The following is a 27,503-nucleotide window of genomic DNA, read 5'->3' as shown; positions in this document are numbered from 1 at the left end:
CTCCACAACAAGAGAAGCCACTGCAACGAGAAGCACGGTGCACCTCAGTGAAGAATGGCCTGCCTTTCCACAACTGGAGAAAGCCCGTGCAGCAACGAACACCCAACACAGCCCATAAATAAATAAATAAATTTATTATTTTTTTAAAAAAGGCAATTCTTACGGCTGAAAGCCAAAGAATTGTTATTACAAAGGAGAAATATACGATTATATGTGTAGAAGAATCCCATAAATAAATAAAGGAAAGGAATCAAGTATTTATCTTATCTTTACAAACACGAGGGGGAAATCCTTCTCTATAAGGATCATGGCTAATACATGCCAAAGGAATGAAAACATTAGAATACTACCACTCAGGGACTTCCCTGGTGGTCCAGTGGTAAAGAATCCGCCTTACAATGCAAGGGACGTGGAGTCGATCCCTGGTGGAGGAACTAAGATCCCACATGTCCCGGGGCAACTAAGCCCACATGCCACAACTAGTGAGCTCTCACGCCTCAACTAGAGAGCCTGTATGCTGCAAACTACAGAGCTCATGTGCTCTGAAACCTGTGTGCCACAAGTATAGAGAAACCGGTGCACCGCAATGAAAGATCCCATATGCCTCAATGAAGATCCCACTTGCTACAACTAATACCAGATGCAGCCAAAAAAAAAAAAAAAAAAAAAAAAGAATATCATCACTTAATGAAACAATCATTCTCGGCAATGATTAGTAATGTCTGCTAGAACGATCACGTAAAGTTAACGGGGGGGGGTGGGGGGGTACTTTGTACTGGATGCATCAGGTTGATCACATTTGAACTCACTGATCAATGTTAACATCAATGAAACTGGATATTTAGATACTTGTGCCTCCTGAGTAAGAAGCAAAAGGAAGTTCATAGCACCACCTGTAAAGTATTCTTGGAAAAAACCCAAATCTAATTCTCATGAAGTTTCTAGATTTTCCTGTGGACTTACAGAAGATATGGGGAACACGTGAAAGAACACCTTGAGGATATAACCTGCCAGATTTAGAGTATGAAATGCTATTGGAAAAATGCTCGACAGAATTCAGTCACAACCAAATACAATGTGCGACCTTGACTAGATTCTTGATTCAGACAAACCCAAAGGCATTTTTGAGGCACTGTGGAAACAGGAGGCTGCTTAGATATTGCGTGATATTAAGGAATTATTAGCTATTTTGTTGAGTGTAGTAATAGTTTTGTGGTTACAGTTAAAAATATATATTTATATTAGAATCATACACTAAAGCACTTGTGAGTGAAATGAAGTCAGAGTAAAATAAACATAAGCCATTGATCCCAACACCTGCCACACACGGCGGGGATTTTGCTGGGTCAGGCATCTTCGTGGAGCCTGGGACGCTAGGGGTTAACAGCCCGTGCCCGCGGCTGCGCGCAATTAGGCTGGCTGGCAGTCCCCTTAGGAAACTCCCGCTGCCTGATTAGGCCTAATTGCTAGCCAGCATCTAAGTCCCCGATCGATAGAAATGGAAATCCATTAGGGAAAGGCCGTGCAGGGAGAGACTGCCTTCTGGTGAGCACGCACGTAGGCGGCGATGCAGGCGTGTTTACTAGGATTCCCCGAGCGCTCCAAACGCACCCCACCCTGCCGGCGTCACTGGGAAGCTACACTGTGAAACCCTCTCATGGTTTCCTTTGGACCCCCGAAGAGAATCTTCTTTCCCCCTTGATTTTGGCCTGTCACTGAAAAAAGCTTGTTTCCGCCCTAGTGGCATCGGGACTGGTGTCTTGGAGATACAAGGTGCGGTCGGAGCGCGCGGTGGCCCGGGAGCCGGACAGGCTGCGCGCAGGTGTGGGATTTCAGCGCGCTTCTGAGTTTACTCAAAAACAGTTCCTCTGCATTAAGTAGGTTCAGTTTAGGGGCTCGTTGGCAGCTACTGAAAAAACTTACTTCAGATCCTTGCCAGTCTGAAATCTGTGACTGGACACCAGAGATGATGGCAGTTTTCATGGGAACGATTTCAACTGACTCCATGCTGGGTTCTGAGAGTACAAAGATGTGTAAGCTGGTCCTTACACTCAAGGAATCCTACAATCTATGCGAATTCAAAAACAGAGATCACAGAAAGACTACGTAAACTGCTCATGAGAACAAAATAAGGAGGATTTTTAACCCCACCGCCACATATTCTCATTTAACTGAATTTTTTGTTAAAACGCACCACACATACACACAAGGAGTTCTGAGTTTTAACTTATTTTGAAATTCAAGGATATTATAATGAAGTCTGGATGGTATTATTTGAGAAAATACATTTGTGAGCTTACTTTAGATAAGTTTCACAAGTAGGACAAAAGTCCTTGCTTACCTGGTATTCAGGAACTAAAAGTTCCTCCATGTATTGTACATAAAGACTAGATTAAATTCAAGCGAATTTAATGTGAATCTGTTTCTCCAGAAATAAAATGCCTCTTTTAAAGAGCTTATGAAAATCAGACAAGAGAAGAACCACACTAATATTTTGCAACTTTGTGCAGATGCGAATTCTTGATCCTCTTGCACTGAATGCAAAAGTCTGAAAGGCATTAAAGAAAAACTATTGTAAAAGAAGGACTGCTGTGTTTTTAACTTGTTATTTACCTCAAATATATCTAGAACAACTTTTTAAAGCACTTCAGAGTATTCATTTGTGTTAAAATCAGATTCATTACAAAGGATCCATTTATTAAAGTCAGACATCAACAACCCACTGAAGCCCCTGTGCATATGTGAAAGTAATAATTCACTGACTTTCTATTAAAATAGTCTAAGATTCAGATTTTCCCAAAGTAGTACTGTACTGCTGTTCAATTTAGACTTGAGATGATTTCAAATGCCATAACCACATTATAAAGAAATCTTTAAACTTCCTAGAGGCCTTTTGTTTTTTGCTTTTGTTTTTTAGGAGAAGTGCTGTAGAAGGGAACAGAAACAGCCCAGAGGGAATGACCCGGACTCTGCCGTACAGTTACGTCTCTAAGGTTACTGGTTATCACAGCTCTTCCCATTTAGAAGACTGGTAGGAGGGAATTCTTACCTTTACGTTGTGTTGCTGAGTTGGCGTGAGGTCACGCAGGAACCTGAAAGTGACAGATAAATTTCAGTGACTAGGTTCAGGAAGCAGTCAAGAGAAGAGAATTTGTCAGTGAATAGTAAATTTACTTTTTTTAAGTACCTTTTTTTTTTCAGAGTGTTTTCATAAAATAGCCCAATTATAGAGTAAGGAGACTGGTTTTATAAACTGCAAAGGAAAACAAATCTCATTCCTTTATGCTCAGAACTCATACTTAGTCATTTGACCCAAAGAAAGACAAGTATCACTAATTACATATGGGCCAGTAAAGCTGGAAGAAGGGAAGTGATTTGCCCTAGATTATGTAATTTACTAATCGCAAAGCTGGTCCTAGAATCTAATTCTCTCAGTTTCTAATCCATTGCTTATCCTTTGCTATTCTCTTGACTTTGCTCTTTTTCTCCTAAATTAGTCTTTGTTCTTTTTTTTTTTGGCCACACCCCGTGACTTTTGGGATCTTAGACCAGGATTGAACCTAGGCCTTTTGCAGTGAGAGCACAGAGTCCTATAACCACTGGACCACCAGGGAGTTCCTGGTCTCTTTATTCTTTATTTCCTTTTTTATTTTTTTCATTCTTTATTTATGCTTTACCTCAGTTGGATGCTTTTGATTTCTCCCCTCTACTTTTTCTTCTCTTTTCCTTTCAATTATGTAAATGTCCTGTAATCCAGAAATTGCTGAGCTACCTGGAAATCTGGATATGAGAAGGCATTGACAAAGGCATCAACAGATGTATCAGGGTGTTACAGGCTTTGCTACGTCAAAACTGCAGGACAGTTTTACTGTTTAGTAACTAGAATCCCACTTTAGTAACTAGAATATCATTCAAACTCAATATATTTGGTTATGCTTAAGTTTTGTGCAGTTAACAAGGAAGAATTCTGAAATAAAAATCTAGATCCTAAGAGGTCTTGATCTTAAACGTTCACATTCTATTTTCACCTAACTTTTAAGGGAAGTCCTTGTACTTCAGGAGCTCTGGCAATCTCAGTTTGAAGTGGACAACTCTGAAATCCAGCTGGTATTTAAATTGCCCTCTTTTTAGGAGTACTTCACCTTCCTTGGTAGAGCAGGACTTGCTGGCTACTTGGTATTCTGCTTTGATTCCACTGTCCTTATTTGAACTCTTGTCGTTCTAAGAATCCCCAAGTCCTCCTTAAAGCCATGGTTTCATTTCACAGTAAAGAGGACTCCGGACTCAGAAACGCCCACTTCAGTGTATGAGGTTAAGTGACAGCAGCAGACCCCGCAGTTGGTGGGAAACAAAGGCTCAGAAGACTCACACTAAAGTAACAAGGCAGAGAGCTTGGGACCAAGCCCTGAGCGCGCGCAGGTGCTCACAAAGAGGGTCTGCCTCTGTGCTGGGAAAGGCAACTGCAGCACTGAACATCTGAAATCCTGGCAAAACACTCCTCTTTAACATCTGAGAAAAGCGGAATGCTGATTAAAGATTAGGTAATATCTCTCCACTGTCTTAAACAGTATCACATGTTATACTTTTCATTTTTAACAGCTTTATAGAGGTATCATTCACGCATTGAAAGTATACGATTCAGGGAATTCCCTGGTGGTCCAATGGTTAGGACTCAGTGTTTGCACTGCCGGGGCCCAGCTTGATCCCTGGTCAGGGAGCAAAGATCCTGGCCCGGCCAAAAAATAAAATAAAATAAAGTATACAATTTGATGGGCTTTAGTGTATTCAGAGTTCTACAAACATCATCACAATCAGTTTTATATTTTCATCAACCCAAGAAGAAATTTCACACCCATTAATAGTCACTTCCCATTTCCCCCCACCTCCCACCTCCAGTCAATCACTAACCTTTCTTCTTTTTGGCTGCTTGCTGCTTGGCTTGTGGGATCTTAGTTCCTCAACCAGGGATGACTGAACCCGGGCCCTGAGCATGTATCAGTGCTCTACAGGAAAAGATCATTTCTTTTCACTGTCAAACAATATCACATTACGTGCATACACCGCATTTTAGTTATCCATTCACCAGTCCAGTTGTCCTAGCACCATATGTTGAAAGACTATTCTTTTTCCATTGAATTATCTTGGCACCCTGTCAGAATTCATTTGACCAAAAATGTGAAGTCCTGGCTTCTCAGTTATATCCCATTGTTCTATATGTCTAATTCTAAAAATTTGTTTGTTGATTTGCAGCATTAATTCCAAAGGTTTGACATGGTGGGAAAGTAAGACATTTCTCAGGATGAAGGAGTTGGAAGGTAATATTGCTTGATGGCCAAGCTAAGATTTGTGAAATACCAAACTAGCACCCAGTTCTCTGCTCTGCATCAAAGTAAACTGTGTTTTTACACAGGGTACTGGTTTCTTGAGCAGAGACTGAAGAAAACATTATGTTGTATTTTTGTAGATATTTGGGTAAGCCTCATGTAATTAGGAAGATTTTGGGGGTAAGGTTATGTGTGCCTCAGAAGCTAGGAAACATGGAACCGCTGGGCTCAGGAAGTCAAGGAGACGTGACAGAGCTGGCTGTTGTAAAAACTGCAGTTGGAAGGCCTTTCTGAATCCTAGGCAACTCTTAAAGGTTCTGGAGCTGAGGGTCTTCACTCCCGTGCTGTGTTGTTTGTAGGACTAAGCTGATCCTTGAAAGTCTATTTTATTCCAGTCTCCCTTTTGATTGGCTTATTTTCCACTACCTCAGGGCTTCTCAGTTTCCTTTCTTTTCTTCTTTTTCTTTCTTTTTCCTTTAAAAACCCCAATTGTTTTCTTTTTTGTTTTTGTTTTTTGTTTTTTTTGGCAGTGCCATGTGGCTTTTGCTGTCAGATCAAAAAAATCATCACCAAGACTGATTTCAAGGAGCTTATGCCTATATTTTCTTCTGAGTTCTGTGGTCTCAGGTCCTTAATTTATTTTGAGTTAATTTTTGTATATAATAATTTTTGTATATGGTATAAATACCGGTCCAGTTTCATTCTTTTGCATGTAGCTGTTCAAGTTTTCCCAACACCATTTATTGCAGAGACTGACCGTTACCCATTATATATTCTTGGCTCCTTTGTTGTAAATTGATTGACCATATATGTGCAGGCTTATTTCTGGGCTCTCTGTTCTGTTCCATTGATTTATGTGTCTGTTTTTATGCTAATACCATACTGTTTTGATTACTATAGATTTGTAATATAGTTTCTTTCTTTTTTAAAGATTTATTTTATTAATTATTTATTTATTTTATTTTTGGCTGCACTGGGTCTTCGTTGCTGCACACAAGCTTTCTCTAGTTGTGGTAAGCGGGGGCTACTCTTTGTTGTGGTGCTCGGGTCTCTCATTGCCATGGCTTCTCTTGTTGTGGAGCACAGGCTCTAGGCATGAGGGCTTCAGTAGTTGTGGCACACAGGTTCAATAGTTGTGGTGCATGGACTAAGCTGCTCCGCGGCCTGTGGGATCTTCCCGGATCAGGGATCGAACCCCTGTCCCCTGCAATTGGCAGGTGGATTCTTAACCACTGTGCAACCTAGGAAGTCCCCTCGTGCAATTTTAAATGGGATTGTTTTCTTATTTTCTCTTTCTGACAGTTTGTCAGTGTATAGAAACACAGAATATTTTTGTATATTGATTTTGTATCCCACAACTTCACTGAATTTATTAGTTATAACAGTTTTTTTTTTGGTGGAGTCTTTAGGGTTTTCTATATATATCATGTCATTTGCAAATAGTGACAGTTTTACTTCTTTTCTGATTTGGATTGCTTTTTATTTCCTTTTCTTGACCAATTGCTCTGGCTAGGACTTCCAGTACTATGTCGAATAAAAGTGCCAAGAGTGGTCATCGTTTCTTGTTCCTGATCTTAAAGGAAAAGCTAAAAGCTTTTCACCACTGAATTTGATGTTAGCTGTGGGCTTGTCATATATGGTCTTTATTATTGATACATTGGGGAATGGCCCCTTTATACCCACTTTGTTGAGAGTTTTTATCATGAATTGGATATTGAATTTTGTCAAATGCTCTTTCTGCATCTACTGAGATGATCATGTGATTTTATTAATGTGGTGTATCACAATGATTGATGTTGAACCATCCTTGCACCCCTGGAGTAAATCCCACTGGATCATGGTGTATGATCCTTTTAATGCATTGTTGAATTCAGTTTGCTAATATTTTGTTGAGGATTTTTCATCTATGTTCATCAGGGATATTAGCCTGTAATTTTCTTTTCCTGGAGTGTCCTTGTCTGGTTTTGGTATATGAGGGTAAAACTGGCCTCATAAAATGAGTTTGGAAGTGTTCTCTCCTCTTCTATTTTTTGGAAGAGTGTGAGGATTGGTATTAATTCTTTAAATATTTCATAGAACTGTTTGGTTATTTTTTTTATGATTTCTACTTCCTTATTGATAGTCTCCATTTGATTAGACAGTGTGAGCATATCTTCCTTAATTCTTTAATCATTTAAAAATATATATATATATACTTATTTATTTGGCAGCACTGGGACTTAGTTGCAGCACATGGAATCTTCATTGCTGCATGCAGGATATTTAGTTACGGCATGTGGGATCTTTCAGTAGTGGCATGCAGGATCTTTAGTTGCTGCATGCAAACTCTTAGTGTGGCATGTGGGATCTAGTTCCCTGACCAGGGTTGGAACCTGGGCCCCCTGCATTTGGAGTGTGGAGGCTTAGCCATTGGACCACCAGGGAAGCCCTTTTTTGTTTTGTTTTGTTTTTCTGTTGGGTTTTTTTTTTTTTCCGGTTCTTTGAACATTTATAATAGTTGATTTGATTTTTGCCTGCGAAGTCCAACATTTGTCCCCTCTCATAGGCAATTTCTGTTGCCTGTTTTTGTGTGTGTGTGTGTGTGTGTTTTCACGTATATTTGTCACACTTTCCTGTTTCTTTGCATAGATGGTAACTTTTTAAGAATTTGACATTTTAGATAATATATTATGGTAGCCCCAGTGCTAATTCCCTCTCCCTCACCCCTAAAGGAAAGTTGTGTTTTGCTTGCTTTCTCAATGACTTGGCTGGGCTGTTTTACTTAAGTCTATTTTCCTTCACTATGTGCACCCTGTGAAGTTGCTCATCAGGGGGTACAGCCTTAGGCATACATAGTCATCTCTCTTTTTCTGATCTTTTTAAAGTTGTCTGCCATGTTTGGTATCACACCCAGCTGTTACTCTTCAATAAATGCTGGCAAAATGCTCTACTGTTTTTAGTAATGGCCTGGGGCATACTTTTTGCCACATTCTGATTCAACTAAATTCAGGCCACTTTGCAGGAGTAGTCTTTAAGGTCAGTCTTTGGGTTTTGTTCTTATCCCAGAAGGCTCTTCTTAGCAGTCTCATTCTTTGGTTCTTTTTGGTAAACTTATAGCTGGTTTATAATTTAACTTTTTGCTCTACTGAATCTACCAGTCTCCTCTTAAGTGTTTACCATCAAAAACTCCTTTATCTTGGGGCACACCCTTTGGCTTGAACTCCCTCACATTCTGTTCCAAATAAAGTCAGATTCCTTTGGAGCTCTCTATTCTTATAGCTTGCCTCTGTACCACTACTCTGGAGCTCTTCTCAGAGTGACAGTGCCAGCTTCTCTTGGAGTGACAGCCCTGCTTTAAAAGCAGGGTACTGGGTGAGGCAGTAGTTTCTGGTCTTCGTGGTTTTTCTCTCCTGGCATAAATCATCTGCCCTTTAAATGAGCTGGGGTGAAGACTGTTGGAGCCCCAGTGTTCTTGGCTTGTTGTGCCTGGGAGTAGAGTTTTCACCCTATCAGTAGTTACTAGGTAGGGAAGAAAGACCCAGATCTCTCAGCCACTTTTGCCAGGAATCAAGCTTCTTTAACATGTATTTGGGAGAAATGAGAAACGCTGGTGCCTTGTCCTTCCCAGAAACATACTATAGCTGATAACGGGGAGCTGAGGGAGAGAAAGCCTTAGGTTCTTGTCTGTATCTGCCCAGGGTAGAGCTTCATCATACTGAAATGGGCCAGGGAGGAGGGGGAAGGAAGTAGGTCGTGCCTCAAGTGCTCTCTTAGAAAGATTGAGATTTCTTGAATCAATGTTTCTTCATTTGTTGTATGCCCTTAATACATTTCCAGAGACTTTAACATAGTTGGTTTCTTAAAAGTAGTTTTTACCTGTTACAGCGGTTTCACTAGGAAGAGTTCCTCATGCCATTATTCCAGAAATCATCTCCATGGATTAGATTTATTTTTATTTTATTTATTTTATTTTATTATTTATTGATTTATTTTTTGGCCACACCACATGGCTTGCAGGGATCTTAGTTCCCTGACCAGGGATTAACCTGATTCCTGGCAGTGAAAGTGCCGAGTCCTTAATCACTGGGCCATCAGGGAATTCCCCTAGATTTATTTTTAAATCTCATGTTTTGTTTGGGATAAAATTGTTTTTTGTTTTTTTTAGTTTACAACATGATGGTATATGTTTTATATTTTTTACTTGGTATTTAAATTTTTTAACTTTTTCATCTCTCTACAGCTGAATATTTTTCACATAAAGAGGTATTTTAATGTAATGACATAATTTTTTTCTTTTAAACCAATTGTTTGGCAATTACATCACTTATTTTCTCCCCTCTTCCTTCCCCCCTTTCCTTTCTTTTTTTTTTATAAAAATTTATTTTATATTAGAATATAGTTGATTTACAATGTTGTGTTAGTTTCAGGTGTACAGCAAAGTGATTCAATTATACATATACATATATCTATTCTTTTTCAGGTTCTTTTACCATTTAGGTTATTACAGTATATTGAGTATAGTTCCCTGTGCTATACAATAGGTCCTTGTTGATTATCTATTTTGTATATAGTAGTGTGTATATGTTAATCCCAAACTCCTAATTTTTCCCTCCCTCACCATCTTTCCCTTTTGGTAACCATAAGTTTGTTTTCTAAGTCTGTGAGTGTGTTTCTGTTTTGTAAATAAGTTCATTTGTATCTTTTTTTTTTTTAGATTCCACATATAAATGATATCATATGATATTTGTCTTTTCTGACTTACTTCACTTAGTATGATCATCTCTAAGTCTATCCATGTTGCTGCAAATGGCATTATTTATTCCTCTTTATGGCTAAGTAGTATTCCATCATATTTATATACCATATCTTCTTAATCCAGTCATCTGTTGATGGAAATTTAGGTTGTTTCCATATCTTTTACTGTTGTAAGTAGTGCTGTTATGAACACAGGGGTATATTTATCTTTTAAAGTTAGTGTTTTCATTTTCTTAAATTGAATCCTAAAATTTGGAAGGGACCTCTAATTGTCAGTAAGGTCAACTTCCCAATTAATAAAGATGTACCTAAACATCCTTGATTCACAGTCCTTTAATCTCTGCTTGGTGACAGTTTGTGACTTCCTACACAGGCAAATGGTTTGACGCTGGACAGCTTAAGTTAAAAGAAGGTTATTATTTTTTATTTTGTGGCCACATTGCATGGGCATGTGGGATCTTAGTTCCTGACTAGGGATGGAACCAGCACCCACTGCAGTGGAAGCACAGAGTCTTAACCACTGGACTGCCAGGGAAGTCCCAAAAGAAGGTCATTTTGACTGGAAATATGCCTGCAATTGATAACAGTTTTGAAAGCAAATAAATTGTCTAATCTTTCTTGTGTTAAACAGTTCTTCAAATATTCGAGACTAGGCATCAAATCTCCCTTTACTCTTTTCTTTTTAAAATTAGTTAACCAATGTTTCTTTAAATGAGGAAATTTCTGAACCTCTAAACGTCATAGCCACTTTTAAAAAATGTCTCTCTTAAGATTCGTCTAAATTAAGTAGGAAAACCTAAATGTGATCCAAATAATTCAGTGTATGAGACTATTATTTTTAGTACAGAGGGATAGGAAATAAACAGATGGATAAATAGATCAATATACATAGACAGATGATTAGATTAATACCTTTCAAAAATACATTTGCTCAAACTGCAGAGGACAAAATAGAAGAGAGTGAACGTAATATTCAAAGCTGGAATTTGGGGAACTCAGCTCTCCAACAAACTCACTTTACCAATTCCCTCAAAAACCTCTGGGGAAATGAAATGTGCCTTTCCCTCACTTGAGAAATGGGTGTGAGGTGAGTCTGAGAGAGGCCAGAACAGTGTCCACCTTGCATTGACACCTGTAGAAATGTGAATGTAGGGACTTCCCTGGTAGGTGCAGTGGTTAAGAATCCACGCCAATGCAGGGGACACGGGTTCAGTCCCTGGGCCAGGAAGATCTCACATGCCACGGAGCAACTAAGCCCAGGCACCACAACTACTGAGCCTGGTTTCTAGAGCCTGCAAGCCACAACTACTGAACCCACGTGCCACAACTACTAAAGCCCACACTCCTAGAGCCGGTGCTCCAAAACAAGAGAAGCCACCACGATGAGATGTCTGAGCACTGTAATGAAGAGTAGCCTCTGCTCTCTAGAACTAGAGAAAGCCTGTGCACAGCAACAAAGACTCCAAAAAACGCAGCCAAAAATAAAAGTAAATAAAATTAAAAAAAAAAAAAGAAATGTGAATGTAATCTCTTTGGATGTGTGCTCCTAGAAACTGTCTCAGTAACAGAGTTCAGACCAACATCTTGGGGAAAGCTAACACAGGCACCATGTCAGGGAAAAGTGCTGACATTTAGCCCAGGGGTTTGTATCCCATCAGAAGTGGACTGCCAAGTTCTTCTGGTAGCGCTTAGATTTAAATGAATTTACATTTTATTTTAACTCAATTCATTAGTTGCTATTCTTGGATGAATTATTTAATTTCTGAATCTCAGATAGCAAACTATTAAAAGAGGGTATTGTTTTCCGAAGGATGCTTGGTGGGTTGAGGGGGATTATGAAAATGCACATAAAGTATCTTGTGAAGCGTTTATATCACACATCTTCCTTAACCACACACCGTAGTGAGTGGAGAGAAAGGAAGCAAAGTAGAGGAAGCTATGTGTGGAACTAGAAGTTTCGGCTTGGACAATGAGTATCTGAAAGGGGAAAAGGATGTGAGTGGCTGCAATGACCAGAGGGAGGTGAGATGAAGAGACTGGATGAGGGAGGCACAGTCACGCTCAATCCCAGCCTTGCACAGGCCTAGAAGTAGGAAGACCTTGAACTTGTATGATGTGTCTCCACCTGTGGCAAATCCTTACCAAGCCTATTTTGTGCCAGGTCCAAGTTCTGTGTTTGGAAATGGCAAAGTAGAAAAACTTCATCTTACTAATATCTTATGGGTACTCTGTTCAACACGGCAATACTCCCCCAGGTAGTTCCAGAGTACCAGTGGAAACCAAAGAAGTATGAGGCCAGGTGAGGGGAGTTTTCTAGGGGAGATTCCCAGTTCTTATTCAGATGTTTCCTTATGTCAGTGCAAGAGTGCTCTTAGTTTTCAATTTTTTTTCTTAGTAAAGACGAAAGAAGGATCACAGTGCAGACTGTTCACAAAGTTTTCTAGGTCTTAGGTAACCAGGGTAGCTCATAAAGAAGCTTAAAATTAAACCTATATCCATGCAAGAAAGCACTTATTTAGCTCAAGACTATTTAGTGTTGTTCTTTCATTCTTTTGGCTCTTCTTCACTATCTCACATTAAAACATATTTGAGATTTATATTTGGAGCCAGAATTTTAAAGGGCATCAAGGAGGTTTTCCACTTGTATGTTATTGTAGTACACTTGGAGTTATTTTCCAAATGAAAATCTACAGATAAATTGTCCTCTGGTTACTATCCTCCAAGGATTCCAATTTTCCATATGAACAAAACCATACTGTAGGACAGAATTTTAGCTTGATGTTTCATCCCAGTAACTGCTATTAAATTCTACTACGGGTTATAGGTAAATCCTTGTCTATGATGTAAAATAGCCAACATTTTTTTGTTTGAATAATCTCAAATGCAGTGACTTCATGCATGGGGAGCATCTGATACTTCACTTTCTAATGTGGCTCCATTTTTTTCATCACAAGTAGCTTGTTATTGAAAAGGAAGGGGGCTGAGTCCTATTTTGTGTTGGTGAAATAATAGGGATCCCTGGTAGGGAGAAGTTATTATGGCCCTACGGGCTAGAACCTGAAGAAGAGAAAATGATAAAGAGTTTCAGGAAGAGGATAGATTCTAGGGCAGCACTTCGGGGTCTGAAAGTCCCAGATTCTCTAAGGCAATGATTATCACAGTGCAATCCCAGACTAACACCAGTAGCACCACCTGGGAGCTTATTAGAAATAAAGAATTTTGGGCCTCAGACACACAGAATCAAAATCTGCATTTTAACAAAATCCTCTGGTAATCTGTATACACAGTAAAGTTTGAGAATCACTGGTTGAAAAACACCAAGAGTTTTATCCGTTTATGCCATAATGTTCTTCCCTTATTTAGAACCCTTATAATAGAGTCACCCTAAAATGTACTTGGCCTTTGGAAATACCTGGAAGAGGGTTCCTGATCACATAGGATAACGTGGTCCCTTATGCTGTCCCTGTGTTAGCTCACAGCTTACCCTAATGACTCGGTCAAGGAATTTTTAATAAAGTCCTATGAGCAAAGTACTAAGATATGTGTTACGCAGGATATAGAGCCTTTACAAAACCTTAATTTTTATGACTGGGCTATCCTTAAAATAGGAAATAACCCACGTATCCTGTGAGGGTCTACTCTAATTCTCTAACGTAAAAGACTTTTTAAGACCCTAGCCAGCTGCCATGAGAAACAAGGCATGTTGCTTTCATAAGTGTTTTATTCAACCAAATGTAAAATGCATGTTGTTCTGTGGAATTAGATTTGTTCTCCCTGTGCACATCCTGCTCTTCATTAGATGAGCCAAATTTAAATACTACATTGAAAATTCAAGAGTAGTTTCATAAGCTCTCTGCTAAATAAATACAACTCCAATTTTAAGCATACTGCTGTATAAAGAAAATAGCAATAATGGCTATACATAGTTAGAAAATGCTGTGCAGGAGACTGCGTGTATTACTTCAAGATCGTCCAGAGAAATAACTGTATCATTTGCCAATGAATTTGGTTATCTTAAAAAAAAAAAAAAAAGTCAGGCTTATAGCACTTTTTCTAGCTACATATGCCAAGTGTAATCTGCTCTCCTACGAACCAACCAACAGCTACTGATCATTGAGTGGCTACTATATAGTCAACACTGTGAAAGATATAAAAGTATGGGAAAGAAAACTTGTTCCCCAGGAATTTATGGTCTAGACTGAGAGAAAAACTAGATGCACATAAAAATAAGTGTCAAGATAGTATATATGTCTCAAATAAGGGATATGGACAAGTGTGCAGAAGCTGACTTTGGTCTTGGGGCATCCATCACTGAAGCGTCACAGAGCACACACACAGGATTTGAGCTGGGCGCTGAAGCTCAGTCTAAGTTGGATCAAATGATAGAACTGATATCTGTCTGGAGTAAAACAGTCTCCGTCAGCCATAGTTCCCGTAGTGCTTTTCCCAAAAGAAACATTTTCTTGGAACTCTCTCATGTCAGAGATCTGATTCTAAGGTCCAAATGTGTTAGTCTCGCTATATTATTAGCCATTCAATTAAAAAAAAAAAACCAGCAACAAAATGATCATTTTTGGATGACAGCTTAGCGAATGCTACATGGAGCTCTGTCTGCTTATCTGGCAAAATGTTCATGAATTAGCGTCACTTCACCATCCTCGTGGATTTTTTTCCCTCCTGCTTTGGCCAAGCAGGATTCTAGTTGAAAACAATAACATGAAACTATGCAGCAATAACCCCCTTTTACTGCATGTTCGCTGTGTCCTCCAGGGCCATGCTCTTCATACATGGAGCTTAATAAATGTTGCTGGCAGATGGAATAACAAAAACAATGAGCCTGGTGCAGTTTTCTAGCTCATCTTTCCTAGGTTAAAAGCAGAAAAAGTACTCAACAGTGAAAGAAGAAGGAGAAAAAAAGGCAGGCTGGGATTTGATTACCAGTTGACTTGCCTTTGTTAGCAATAGTATATTTTTTTGTTCACCAAACAACCTAAACTACTTGGAGGCTAAAGTAAAAATGAGGGGTCCTAACGTTATGCCAAAGAATAATTTTTAAAAGGCTAAAAACATGATCTCATACATATATAAAATAAACATGTGGTGCATGATTGTATTCAACTCAGTTAATGAGGGAAATGGTAAAAGTGGTTCAGATAAGAACTGGAGGAGCTAAGTATTAATACATTGAAAAAGGAATGTTAGGCTAAGATTTCTAGGTTAGATATAAAACTAGTTAATGTCCCAAAGGGCCACAAGCCACAACCTCTAGGGTTATCTTTCCCACTGGACAGAAATTATTTGTATCTCTAACCAGACAAAAGTCTACAAGTTAATCTCTGCTCCTACAGAGTTGTCAAATAACCTAGTCAACAGATAGTCAAAGGTGCAAGCCCAGCAGTGCATTGGAAGAGCATCCAGTAATCACATCTCTTGTGTATTTTCCGAGTTTTTTTTTTTTAAGCTCTTTATTGGAATATAAGTGCTTTACACTGTTGTGCCAGTTTCTGAGGTACACCAAAGTGAATCAGCTGTATCTACACATACATCCCCATAACCCCTGCCTCCTGCGACTCCCTCCCATATTCCCAGTTTTGAATAAGTGTTCTGACACTCAGAAGAGGCTCTCCAAAGGTAATGGCAAAGGTCCAGCATCACAACAGAATAGTATGCAGATCTTTATAATGCATATGACATAGTAGCGATTATAAAAGAACATTGTTAGGCCAGGTATTCATTCTTTACAGTTTGAGATAATATGATTTGATTTATGTGATGACAAGACTTAGAGAAGTAGGGCACAAAAAAATGTTCCAGTGAATATTAATGAGCACAGAGGTCGTCTACATGGCAACCTCAGTGATCTGGAACCCAGTTGGGAACCCATAGATATAAATTTAAAGGGTATTTAAGTCCAATTTTAGATTTAATTCTAACAGTCTTGCTTGTCTGGAGAATACAAGCCCAACACTGTCATACTTTAGCAGAGAGGCGCCTTTAGAGAGGAAAACATAATCTGTAAGCACCTAGGGCCCCTTAGCTAAAGGCTTTAGCACTATAAACCTCTGAAGGCATCAGTGTCTTATAGTCATGTCCTATAAATCATCTTTATATGACTCAGTTATCAAAAACCCTAAATTGCTTTTTAATAAACTCTACTCAAGAAGGTATGCAAACATATAATTCAAAACTACTTCTATCGAAAATACTTTCAAATGTAAAAGTGTTGGTATTTAAAGAGCTAACAGGGCTTCCTAAGTGGCGCAGTGGTTAAGAATCCACCTGCCAATGCAGGGGACACGGGTTTGAGCCCTGCCCCAGGAAGATACCACATGCCACGGAGCAACTAAGCCCATGTGCCACAACTATTGAGCCTGTGCTTTAGAGCCTGTGAGCCACAACTACTGAAGCCCACGCGCCTAGAACCCGTGCTCCACAACGAGAGGCCACAGCAATGAGAACCCCGCGCACTGCAACAAAGAGTAGCCCCCGCTCACTGCAACTAGAGAAAGCCCGTGTGCAGCAACGAAGACCCAACACAGCCAATAAATAAATAAAAATAAAGAGCTAACAAATCAATTCAACCCCCGGTGTTGAGTATACATTGTGAGCAGGATACCTTATTGGGCCCTGAGTTGCACTAATAGGAATAAGATATTGGTCCTACTTTCTAAAAGCTTATGACAGGGAGATATCTTTGCAAACACACTGAATACAAGAAAGTCTGAATGAAGTGTTAGTGCACATGTAGAAACACACAGGAAAGAAAGAGTGACAGACTTAAATTAGAGGAAGTCATGGAAGACTTCATGGAGAAAGGGACATTTAGGTTGGGCCTTGAAGGATTTAATATGCATTTGACTGAAAATTTCTCTAAGAGGAATGACTGTCAATAAGTGAAGGATTGCTATGTTTTTTTCTCAAAAGGACTCCAATTATGTAGAAAAATACATGTGATACTATCAACAAAGACAAGTGACAAATTGGTTGAGATTAAATTGAGGTTAAAAATATTACGAAAGGCAGACCCACACTGTGGACAATTCACAAAAGAAACAGTGATGGCTGATGAACACCCAGAATCGTATTTGGTCTTGCTAATAACCACAGAAATGCACAGTAGAATGACACACCCTGTTGCAGAGAGCAGCATGACAAAGATTACAGCGAGAGACAATACTTGTGGTTGGCAAGTATGTAAAGAAACTAGTGCCCTCATATACAGTTATTTGGAATTTAAACGGGTACAACTTTTCCTTTAGAAATGCATTTCCACTGCAAAGGATTTATCCTATGAAAATAGTTACACAGTAGTACAAAGCTTGTATCTGTATGAATGTCACCAAAACACAAACCAATTTTTAAAAGGAAAAAGTGGGCTTCCCTGGTGGCGCAGTGGTTTAAGAATCCACCTGCCAACGCAGGGGACACGGGTTCCAGCCCTGGTCTGAGAAGATCCCATATGCCTCGGAGCAACTAAGCCCATGCGCCACAACTACTAAGCCTATGCTCTAGTGCCTGAGAGCCACAACTACTGAGCCCATGGGCTGCAACTACTGAAGCCCGTACGCCTAGAGCCCATGCTCTACAACAAGAGAAGCCACCACTCTCCTCAACTACAGAAAGCCCGCACGCAGCAATAAAGACGCAATACAGCCAACAAAAATAAATTAATTAAATTAAATAAATAAAATTGAAAAGGAAAAAGCAAAGAAAGAATATCCAAAAGTTGAGGACTGGTTGATAAATTATGGATCCATGAAATCTCATGTGGCATTAAAAATTATAATCACATAAAATTTAATGATGTGAAAAAAATTACAAAATATTAAGTGAGGAAAAAAAGCATGGTATAAAAGTCTGTCAGTCAACATGGTTCCAGTTTTGATTTTTAAAACGAAAAGAAAAAAAGGATCTTTGTTTTCCTGTTTGTTTCCAGATTATGCCTTTAGGGCTCATCTCCCACATTTAACAATGATCTAATTCTAAGCTGATACATTTTTTTCCTTATGAGAAACTCTGGAATCAACTAGTGAAATAATCTTTTTTAACTATTATAATGCTTAAGAAAATCTGACAGAGTATATATACCAATAAAATTAACAACTTTTAATTTTCTTTATTCTGTAAAATGTCTGCAATAAATATATATTACTTTAAAATCAGAATAGCAAACAAACAATTATTTACAAATTGCAAAAAAATGCCCTTATTTTATTTTTATTTCATTTTTGGCCACATTGCATGGCTTGTGGGATATTAGTTACCACACAAAGGATGGAACCCAAGCCCTCAGCCGTGAAAGCGCGGAGTCCTAACCACTGGCCCGCCAGGGAATTCTCAAGGCCTGATTTTAAATAGCGTTAACACTTCTAGGAATTTAGTCTAAAGAATTAATCACAGATATACAGAGAAATGTTTGTACAAGCACTGCCTTAGCCCATGTTCCCCAGAAGAACATGAGGAACCTGCTGATACGTTATTAGTGAGGGCGAGGGGAGTCCGGAAAGCATACGCAGGGGCGCGTGGCAAGCATCCTAACAGCATCCTAACAGAGTCGGCTTGGACTCACAGGTGTCTTCCGTGCACTGATATAAAGCACTCGTCTAGGAGCAGTGCGTTTGGGGGGTGGGGAGGGAAAACAACTGACATAACAGGTCCCTTCCTTTCCTGAACTCTCATTGGCCAGTCAGCCTCAGAGGACTTAAGGCCCGTAAAGTTCCGGGGTGTGTTACGTGGCCCCTCCAGGCAGTTACTGGGGAGGCCAGTGGGCAGGCACGGCAGATGGTCTTCATGGTCAGGTTGATCTGTAGGGCTCTGGTGGCAGCAGCTGCTACTGAGTCCACAACCACGGAGAGTTAGCAGCCACGGCTAGTGTTGCTCCAAGTGTGCATGTGTAGTGGCGGTAGGGGGTGGTGGAGTGAAACAGGCATGGCTGTGCAGCTTTTGCTTGGCACAGAGTATGGTAAAGTCCACCCCTTGCACCACTTGGATCTACTCATATCCTCTCATGAGATCCAGAGCTCCTGACAGAGTAAGATGCCCTCACTTCCTCTCCAGAAGAAAGGAAAGAGTCATCTTAATGGTAATAACCACTCATCTCCTTGAAACACACCAAGACCCACTCTCTGCTGCTGTAGCTGCCCCAAATTTGTAACTAGTATTGGTGTCATTTCCTGCCACCTACTCCAGGTTGCCCTCCGCTTCAGCCCAGCATCCTGGCTGGTCCCAAGTTGCTGACCGGACAGGGTTTGAGCCAACCATTGTCTTGTCCTGTTGGGCCATGGATGCTTCAGTTGCTCATGTACAGTTATCAGCGGCATGGAAACATCACAAGATACCTTCCTTTCATACAAGAACGTGTATCTACTCACTTTACACAAGAAAGGCATACTATAGTACACTGCGGTTGAGGCATTGCACCCCCCCCCAAAAAAAGAAGAGTGGGCGGTTGGTGTTGGGGGGATCAATTTGAAATACTGGTGTCTGTGAGGATTCCTTTAATCAAAGAACCATAAACCCACAGCAGGGTTTCATGTTTTCCCCTCTCTTATTTGTTAATGGTGGGATAGCTTACAGACTGTGTCAGCAGAGAAAACACAATTCTTTTAATGACCTAACCAACACCTCTGATTACTGAGAAGACATAACTTCTGAAGGAAAATAAAGTGAACAAAGAGGCATCTACACAAAATACTGAAGGCAGAGGATGCTTCCTTCATCCAGGCAATAAAATGGCAAGGATTTATGTCCTCTGCCTACTACCCACCTACTACCTACCTACCTACCTACCTACCTATCCATCCAATAATTCAAAAAGTCAAGATCTGCAAACATCATCTTGAGAAATCTCAGTCTGTTACAGAATGCACTTTCTGAGTTCTTGACAAAGGGAAGGAATTTTGGCCACGTGCCTGTCTCAGTTGTCTATTTCAAAGAAGAAGGATGAATATTTCCATGTTTACTTCTGACATGAACTTCCGGTGAAAGAAACATATACTCAAGCTAAGTTAAAGCTTCATGTTAATGTTCTAGTTTCACTAATTTTTAGATTACTGGATTTTATAATCCATACTTATTTTTTAAATCGGGGCAAGTCTCCTTCCTGATGCTACTTATCAACTAATGCTGTTCATTTATTCAGAACTACTATGTACTCATTCTATGTAGATTCAGCTTACAGAGCTTATGAAGAAGCGTATTTCCAACACACTTACTTTGTGTTACCCATTATTTATCAATATTTGAAATACGTAGGTTGTTCAACCAACTGTGTTCTACTAATAACTGTAGTAATTACTCAATTACTTAATACTTGGAGCCTTAAGATCACAGGAGAAAATCGCTTCTAATTTAAATTTATATACATATTTTTTTTTACAGACACATGATCAGGCCAACAAAGTCAGTAATGGACTTTTAAGTATAAAAAGTATGTTAGAGTAAACTTCTGTAGGGGGAGGGAATTCAAGAAACTAGTAATAATGTAAAATTTTGACTACTAAATAGAAGCTTTACTTTTAAATCTATAATTGAAAAACCGGTGCTACAAAAATAAACTCAAAATGGGTTAAAGACCTAAATGGAAGGCCAGACACTATAAAGCTCCTAGAGGAAAACACAGGAAGAACACTCTTCGATGTAAATCACAGCGAGATCTTTTTTGATCCACCCCCTAGAGTGATGGAAATAAAAACAAAAATAAATAAGTGGGACCTAATGAAACAAAGCTTCTGCACAGCAAAGGAAACTATAAGCAAGACGAAAAGACAACCCTCAGAATGGGAGAAAATATTTGCACATGAATCAACAGACAAAGGATAGTCTGTTGTCTCCAAAATATATAAACAGTTCATGCAGCTCAATATCAAAGGAACAAACAACCCAATTAAAAAATAAGCAGAAGACCTAAATAGGCCTTTCTCCAAAGAAGACATACAGATGGCCAAGAGGCACATGAAAAGCTGCTCCACATCACTCATTATTAGAGAAATGCAAATCAAAACTACAATGAAGTATCACCTCACACCAGTTAGAATGGGCATCATCAGAAAATCTACAAACAGTAAATGCTGGAGGGGGTGTGGAGAAAAGGGAACGCTCTTACACTGTTGGTGGGAATGTAAATTGATACAGCCACTATGGAGAACAGTATGGAGATTCCTTGCAAAACTAAAAATAGAACTACCATATGACCCAGCAATCCCACTGCTGGGCATATACCCAGAGAACACCATCATTCAAAAAGACACATGCACTCCAATGTTCACTGCAGCACTATTTACAATAGCCAGGACATGGAAGCAACCTAAATGTCCATCAACAGAAGAATGGATAAAAAAGATGTGGTACATATATACAATGGAATATTACTCAGCTGTAAAAAGCAATGAAACTGGGACATTTGTAGAGACATGGATGGACCTAGAGACTGTCATACAGAGTGAAGTGAGTCAGAAAGAGAAAAACAAATATCATATATTAACACATATATGCAGACTACAGAAAAATGGTACAAATCAACTGGTTTGCAAGGCAGAAATAGAGACCCAGATGTAGAGAACAAACAGATGGACACCAAGTGGGGAAAGCGGGGAGGGTTGGTGGGGAATGAATTGGGAGATTGGGATACCAAATTGTACACTCTAAATATATGCAGTTTATTGTATGTTAACTGTATCTCAATAAAAGTTCTTAAAAAAAAAAAGGTGCTAAAATACACAAAACATAAATTTACCACCTTTACCATCATTAAGTGTACAGTCCAGTAGTGTTAAGCACATTCACACAATCTCCAGAACTCTTTATCTTGCAAAACTGAAACTCCATAACCATTAAACAATTCCCCATCTCCCTCTCCCACCAGTCCCTAACAACCACCCTTCTACTTTCTGTCTCTACATATTTGACCACTCTACAAAACCCATGTAAGTGGAATCACACAGTATTAATACAAGCTGTACTTTTGTATATAAAAAAATGGTGGTGGGTACAAAATTCCTATGATATGTAGATTTCATTGGATATATTTAATAAATATTTTATTTTAAATTGTTAGTATATCAGAAATCAAACCTTTTGCCACTATCTAAACTTATGAATTAAAGTTCTGAATGTCAATTCAAAAGGTGTAAGGCAATACTTAGTTTTCCAAATTTCATTTAGGGAGTATGGAGTAGAAAAGAAGCCCAGTGATTTGTTTGTTAGTTTGTTTGTTCGGCTGCACTGTGTGGCTTGTGGGATCTTAGTTCCCTGACCAGGGATTGAACCTGGGCCACAGCAATGGAAGTGTGGGGTCCTAACCACTGGACCACCAGGGAATTCCCTACTCTTTTTGCTTTATACACAAGAGATTAAGTGATTTCCATATAGTCAAGACCTAGTTGACTGTAGTGCATCAAAGAGAACCTAAGACTCCTGATACCTAAGAGCCCTTTCCAACTGCAGACTCTGTTGTCCACAAATTTTATACATTTATTTCAATTTTAACCACACTATTCACGTATAATCTGTGTGAATACTTAGTATAGTCAAGAATCCTTTGTAATAAAAAAATACCCTATATCTCTGGCATAAGTTAGATTTTTATATAATAAACTTAAATAGATGAATCTGTATTTGGTAATATGGTATTTTGTTTTAAGTAAGATTAAGTGTATCAACCTATAAATGATAAGTACACTAATACGGACTTATAGAGATAGGAGAGGCTGCAGAGGTCATCTAGCCTGAAAAGTACAGAATAAATTAAGGCACAGTGAAGTAAATTGCCTGCAAATAGTCTTCAGGAAATTCTGAACCATTTTTGAAACATTAAAGACATGAGTTCTGTGGCTATTCATAAATATTTCTTAATCTTTTAAAAGGTATCCTTAAAAAACTTCAAAATCAATGAATGAAATCCAGTAATTTAAAACTCAAGTGCTGTTATTTCTATGAGATCTTGGATTATATGTTCATTTGTTCATTGGAAGAAAAATCACATTTTCATTTCTTATATTTTATTTATATTAGAGAACACTTCAATATTAATTCCAATATCTATCCATTAAATGCAAAAATGTTAATGCAATATTAAAAATGAAATTTAAATGAAAGCAAGGGGATATCACATTAAGGTTCCTATGGCAACTCTCACTATACTTTTCAGCTTCTGAATTGTAATATGGTCATTTATTACAGGCTCATATAAAATATAATTTTGCAAATATTTAAAGATGTATAGGTTAATTCATGTCAATTTAAGACTTCATATACAATGTAATATAATATATCAGGCTAAGAATACGCTAAATATTAACCTATATTCTTAATTTAGACATACTACATAAAACAGATGCAAACTTCCTAAATTTTGAATAATCTGTTGTTGAATAATTTGTGTTTTTAATAGCATTCACATGAATTATAGCATTTTGCAGTTTCCATCACGGTTGAAATCTGAACTTTATGTTATGTAAAGAAGAATATAGGCAGAGTCAATTGCCCTTCTCTTTAGCTTAGCAAGAGTTTGAAATTACAGGCAAAATGTAAATTCATTAGTTCACACAAGTTAAAAGTCCAGGAGTTGAATTATGTAGGAGATCAAACGATACTGTCAGAGCCCTCCTGGCTCTGCTTTTTCTACACGCTTCAGCAGTACACAGTAATGTACTGAGAACTCAAAAAAGTAAACATCTGTTAACCAAGCAATATCTCTTTATTTATCTAAAGGAAAAAACTGGACTACTACAAAGCTATATGTATAGGAATTTAGAAAAAAAAATGTAGATGATCTAAATGTCTATCAATAGGGTAAGTTAAGCATACTACAGTACACAGACCTTTGACAATGACTAGATCAATATTGATGTGGAAAGGTTTCCTTAGCACGTTGTCAAGTAAACAACGCAAGTATAAAACAGCATGTACAGTAAGGGAAAAACCAGAACAAAGAGAAACAAAAAGCCAAACACTATCTCACAAACAATGTGTATACATGTACAGAGAAAAGTCTAGAATGACATACTCCAAATATTAATAGTAGAGATCTCTGGATGGTGGGATTATGACTGCTCTATCTCTTGATGTTATTTTTCTGAGTTTTTTCAAATAAATATTAGAAAATAAAGTATAAGATGTAAATAAAGTAAGTACTCTATGTTATCGGTGTGAAGATACTGATATTCTTCTCCACTGAGAGCAGGAGTATAAACTGGAAAAAACCTCTTTGAGACAGTTGATAATATGAAAACGTTGCAGCAAATCTATTTCTATGTTCTGTTTTTTAAAATATTCAGGAAACTGGAAACCACTCATGTTCAAGAATGATTAATTATATATTATATATCTATAAGAGGGAATACTAAATATCATGTTGTAGAATACTTCTGTGCAAAAATACTATTGACAACATGTCAGATCAGGATTTCCTTAGCTGCAGGTAATAGAAAACCCTGACAACCTATACTATAAAATTTCTGGGTAACCACAGCAGTCGAACATACCCACTTCCTTCTAATTCCTCCTGAAACCCAACTGCAATGACAGAAAAGAGGAAAAAGGAAAAACCCATGAAGACCAAGAGTGGGGAGGAGACAACAGCAACACAATCTTTGAAGCTAGAAAGCAGTGGATGGAGGCGGGTCTGCGGATCCGGTGAAACAGGTGACACGGAGAGCTCAGCAGGCAGCCCAGAAAGAGGCTTATTGACTCAGCAGAATGCTAAACATACTCAAAAAATGAACAGGTTTGGAAAGTGGGAGTGCCGTGGAGGAATTTATATGAGAAAACGAGAAGAACCCAGGTCTCCCTCAGAAATCTGAACCTACAGGAGACTTTAGAGGCTAGTGTCTCCCCCACATCCAACCATTAAACTTCTACAAAATGTTGAGGCCAGAGCGCCCTATTCCTATGTGTTCGTGTGTATATGTTATAATCACCATAACCTATGAGGATGACTTAAGAGACATTAAAAATGAACCTTGGTGGACTGATTAGAACATCCCCAAATCTCACTCTGCCATCCCCTTCTTTTTCTAACTTTAGCATACAATATTTAGTTTTGCTTGTTTCTGAACCTTATTTTTTTCTTTTAATACTTGGTTTATTTATTTTTTATTTTTTGGCCATGTGGTGCAGCATGCAAGATCTTAGTTCCCTGACCAGGGATCAAACCCAGGCCCCCTGCAGTGGAAGTTTGGCATCCCAACCACTGGACTGCCAGGGAATTCCCTCTCTGAACCTTATTTTTAAAAGAATTTGCACATAAAAGCAAATGAGTATTCATGGCAGCATTATTCATAATTGCCCCAAACGGGAAACAACCTAAATGTCTAGCAACTGAGGGAATCTTTTTAAAAGTGTTATATATATTTCCATAATATTATATGGCAATAAAAAGTAATGAAGTACTGACACTTGCTGCAACATGGAAGAATCTTGAAAACATTATCCTAAGTGACAGAAGCCTCACAAAAGGCTGATTCCATTTATAGGAAATGTCCAGAATAGGCAAATCTATAGAGTCAGAAAGTAGATTAGTTGTTGCCAGCGGCTGAGGAGAATGACTGATAGTGGATATGGAGTTTCTTTTGGGGATGATGAAAATTTTCTAAAATTAAACAGTTGCACAACTCTAAATAAACTAAAAACAACCAGGGTATACTTTAAGTGGGTGAATTTTATGTTTTGTGAATTATATCTTAATAAAGCTAGCAAAAAAGGTACTATGCTGAATGTATTCTTCTGCAATCTTTTAAGAAAATTCCACATTAGGTTTCTAAGATTTCTCTGACGTTTATGCATCTTGCAGTAGTGCATTTGTTTTTAATGCCGTTGAGAGCTTCACAGTATGGATATACTAGCATTTGTTTACCCATTCTACGGTGAGTGGATGTTTTGGTCGGCTCTGGCTTTTGCTGGTACAATGCTCATATATTTGTTCATCTCTCCTGCTGCACATGAGCAAGAATTTCTCAAGGACATATGGAAGACGGAAGGGCTGTGTGTGCTAAGTGCTGTTCCACCTGGGTTTGCACTCCCACCAGCACCGAATTGGACTTCTCTTTGTTGCCTGTCTTCTTCAGCACTTAGTATTGTCATCCTTCAAGTTCCTGTCATCCACGTGTGTATGAAATGACATCTTATGAAGATCTTAACCTGGATTTCCAGTTACCAATGAGACTGAACCTCATTTCATGTTTTTTGACTATTCCTGCTTCTCCTGCTGTGAAATGCTGCCAAATGTTGTGCTCATTTTTCTATGCAGTAATTTTCTTCTTGATTTGTGTGTACACCATATGTATACACAGTTATAATAAATTAGAAAAGCTAATGAACAGAAAAAAATTATAATGTGTATATTCCTATGTGTACGTATTTAATTTGGTCTGGATATTAAACATACACTGCTCACATGGGTTGCAGATGTACTTTCAGTTTGTAGCTTTTCACTTTATCTTGTGATGAATAAAAATTCCAAGTTTTAATGTTGTCAAAATGTCCTTTTCCATTATGGTTACTGATTGCTTTTGTGTGTGTTTGAAGAAGTGCTTCCCTACTCCAAGATCACAAATATATTTTTATATACAGTCTTCTGTAGTTTTTAATATTTTGCTTTTACATTTGTCTTTAATCATTGGAATGGATTTTTAAAAAATGTATATATAATGTAAAGATCCAATTTCATTTTTTCCCACCGGTGTCATGCATCCTTGCTACAGTTTGAACAGTCCATTCTTCCCACAGTGACTGGCTACTTCTGACATGTATTAAGCTTGATACATGGGTGGGTTTGTTCTGCTGCTCTGTGTTGTTCTATTTGTTTATCCCTGCACCAGTAAGACACAATCTTAATTACTTTAGCCACATAATATCTTTCCATATAATAGGGTAAGGCTACAACACAGAGCAGCATTAGAAGTGCACAGCTCAGATTTCCTTTGACAGCCTCCACCTTAAGCATCTTCTGGATCTGCTGTAGCAATTGAGCTGAGGTCCTTCCCAGGCAGCTAACCAATGCCCGAGCAAGGCAGGAGTACTAAGGCCAGGCCCAATGTGGGACCCCCTCTACAATCTTTGCACCGGAGCTCGATGTGCTCAGGCCAAGATTTTCTCAGAGCTGTGCAGCCAGCCTGAAGCTCTTCCTGCCAGTTCTTCCTTCCTTCCTTCCTCCACCCACAAGTGTCAGACCTGCAGCACATACTGAAGGTGTTCCCTGCCTTCTCTTTATCCTTTATATTTTATACTTTTTAAAAAAAAATAAGTTTATTCATTTTGCTTATTGGCTGCATTGGGTCTTCATTGCTGCATACAGGCTTTCTCTAGTTGTGGTGAGTGGGGGCTACTCTTCACTGTGGTGCGTGGGCTCCTCATTGAGGTGGCTTTTCTTGTTGTGGCGCACAGGCTTAGTTGCTCCACAGCATGTGGGATCTTCCCTGACCAGGGCTTGAACCTGAGTCCCCTGCA

At 38.7% G+C, this 27,503-nt stretch overlaps 1 protein-coding gene across 1 annotated transcript in view; it reads right to left on the bottom strand.

Moving 5' to 3' along the window:
• Window positions 1-1,680: 1,680 nt before the first annotated feature.
• XRCC2 (X-ray repair cross complementing 2) overlaps window positions 1,681-27,503 on the bottom strand; it is a 59,538-nt gene continuing 33,715 nt past the window's right edge. Inside the window, exons 5-7 of the transcript XR_009053373.1 lie at window positions 4,909-5,003; window positions 3,050-3,092; window positions 1,681-2,015 (exon numbers count right to left, since the gene is read on the bottom strand). The gene's annotated coding sequence lies outside the window, so the exon portion shown is untranslated. The remainder of the gene's footprint in view (window positions 2,016-3,049; window positions 3,093-4,908; window positions 5,004-27,503) is intronic.

This window comes from Hippopotamus amphibius, chromosome 4 (assembly GCF_030028045.1).
Source record: "Hippopotamus amphibius kiboko isolate mHipAmp2 chromosome 4, mHipAmp2.hap2, whole genome shotgun sequence".
In the NCBI taxonomy this organism is placed as follows: domain Eukaryota; kingdom Metazoa; phylum Chordata; class Mammalia; order Artiodactyla; family Hippopotamidae; genus Hippopotamus; species Hippopotamus amphibius.
This window is presented reverse-complemented; position numbering and strand designations above follow the sequence as displayed.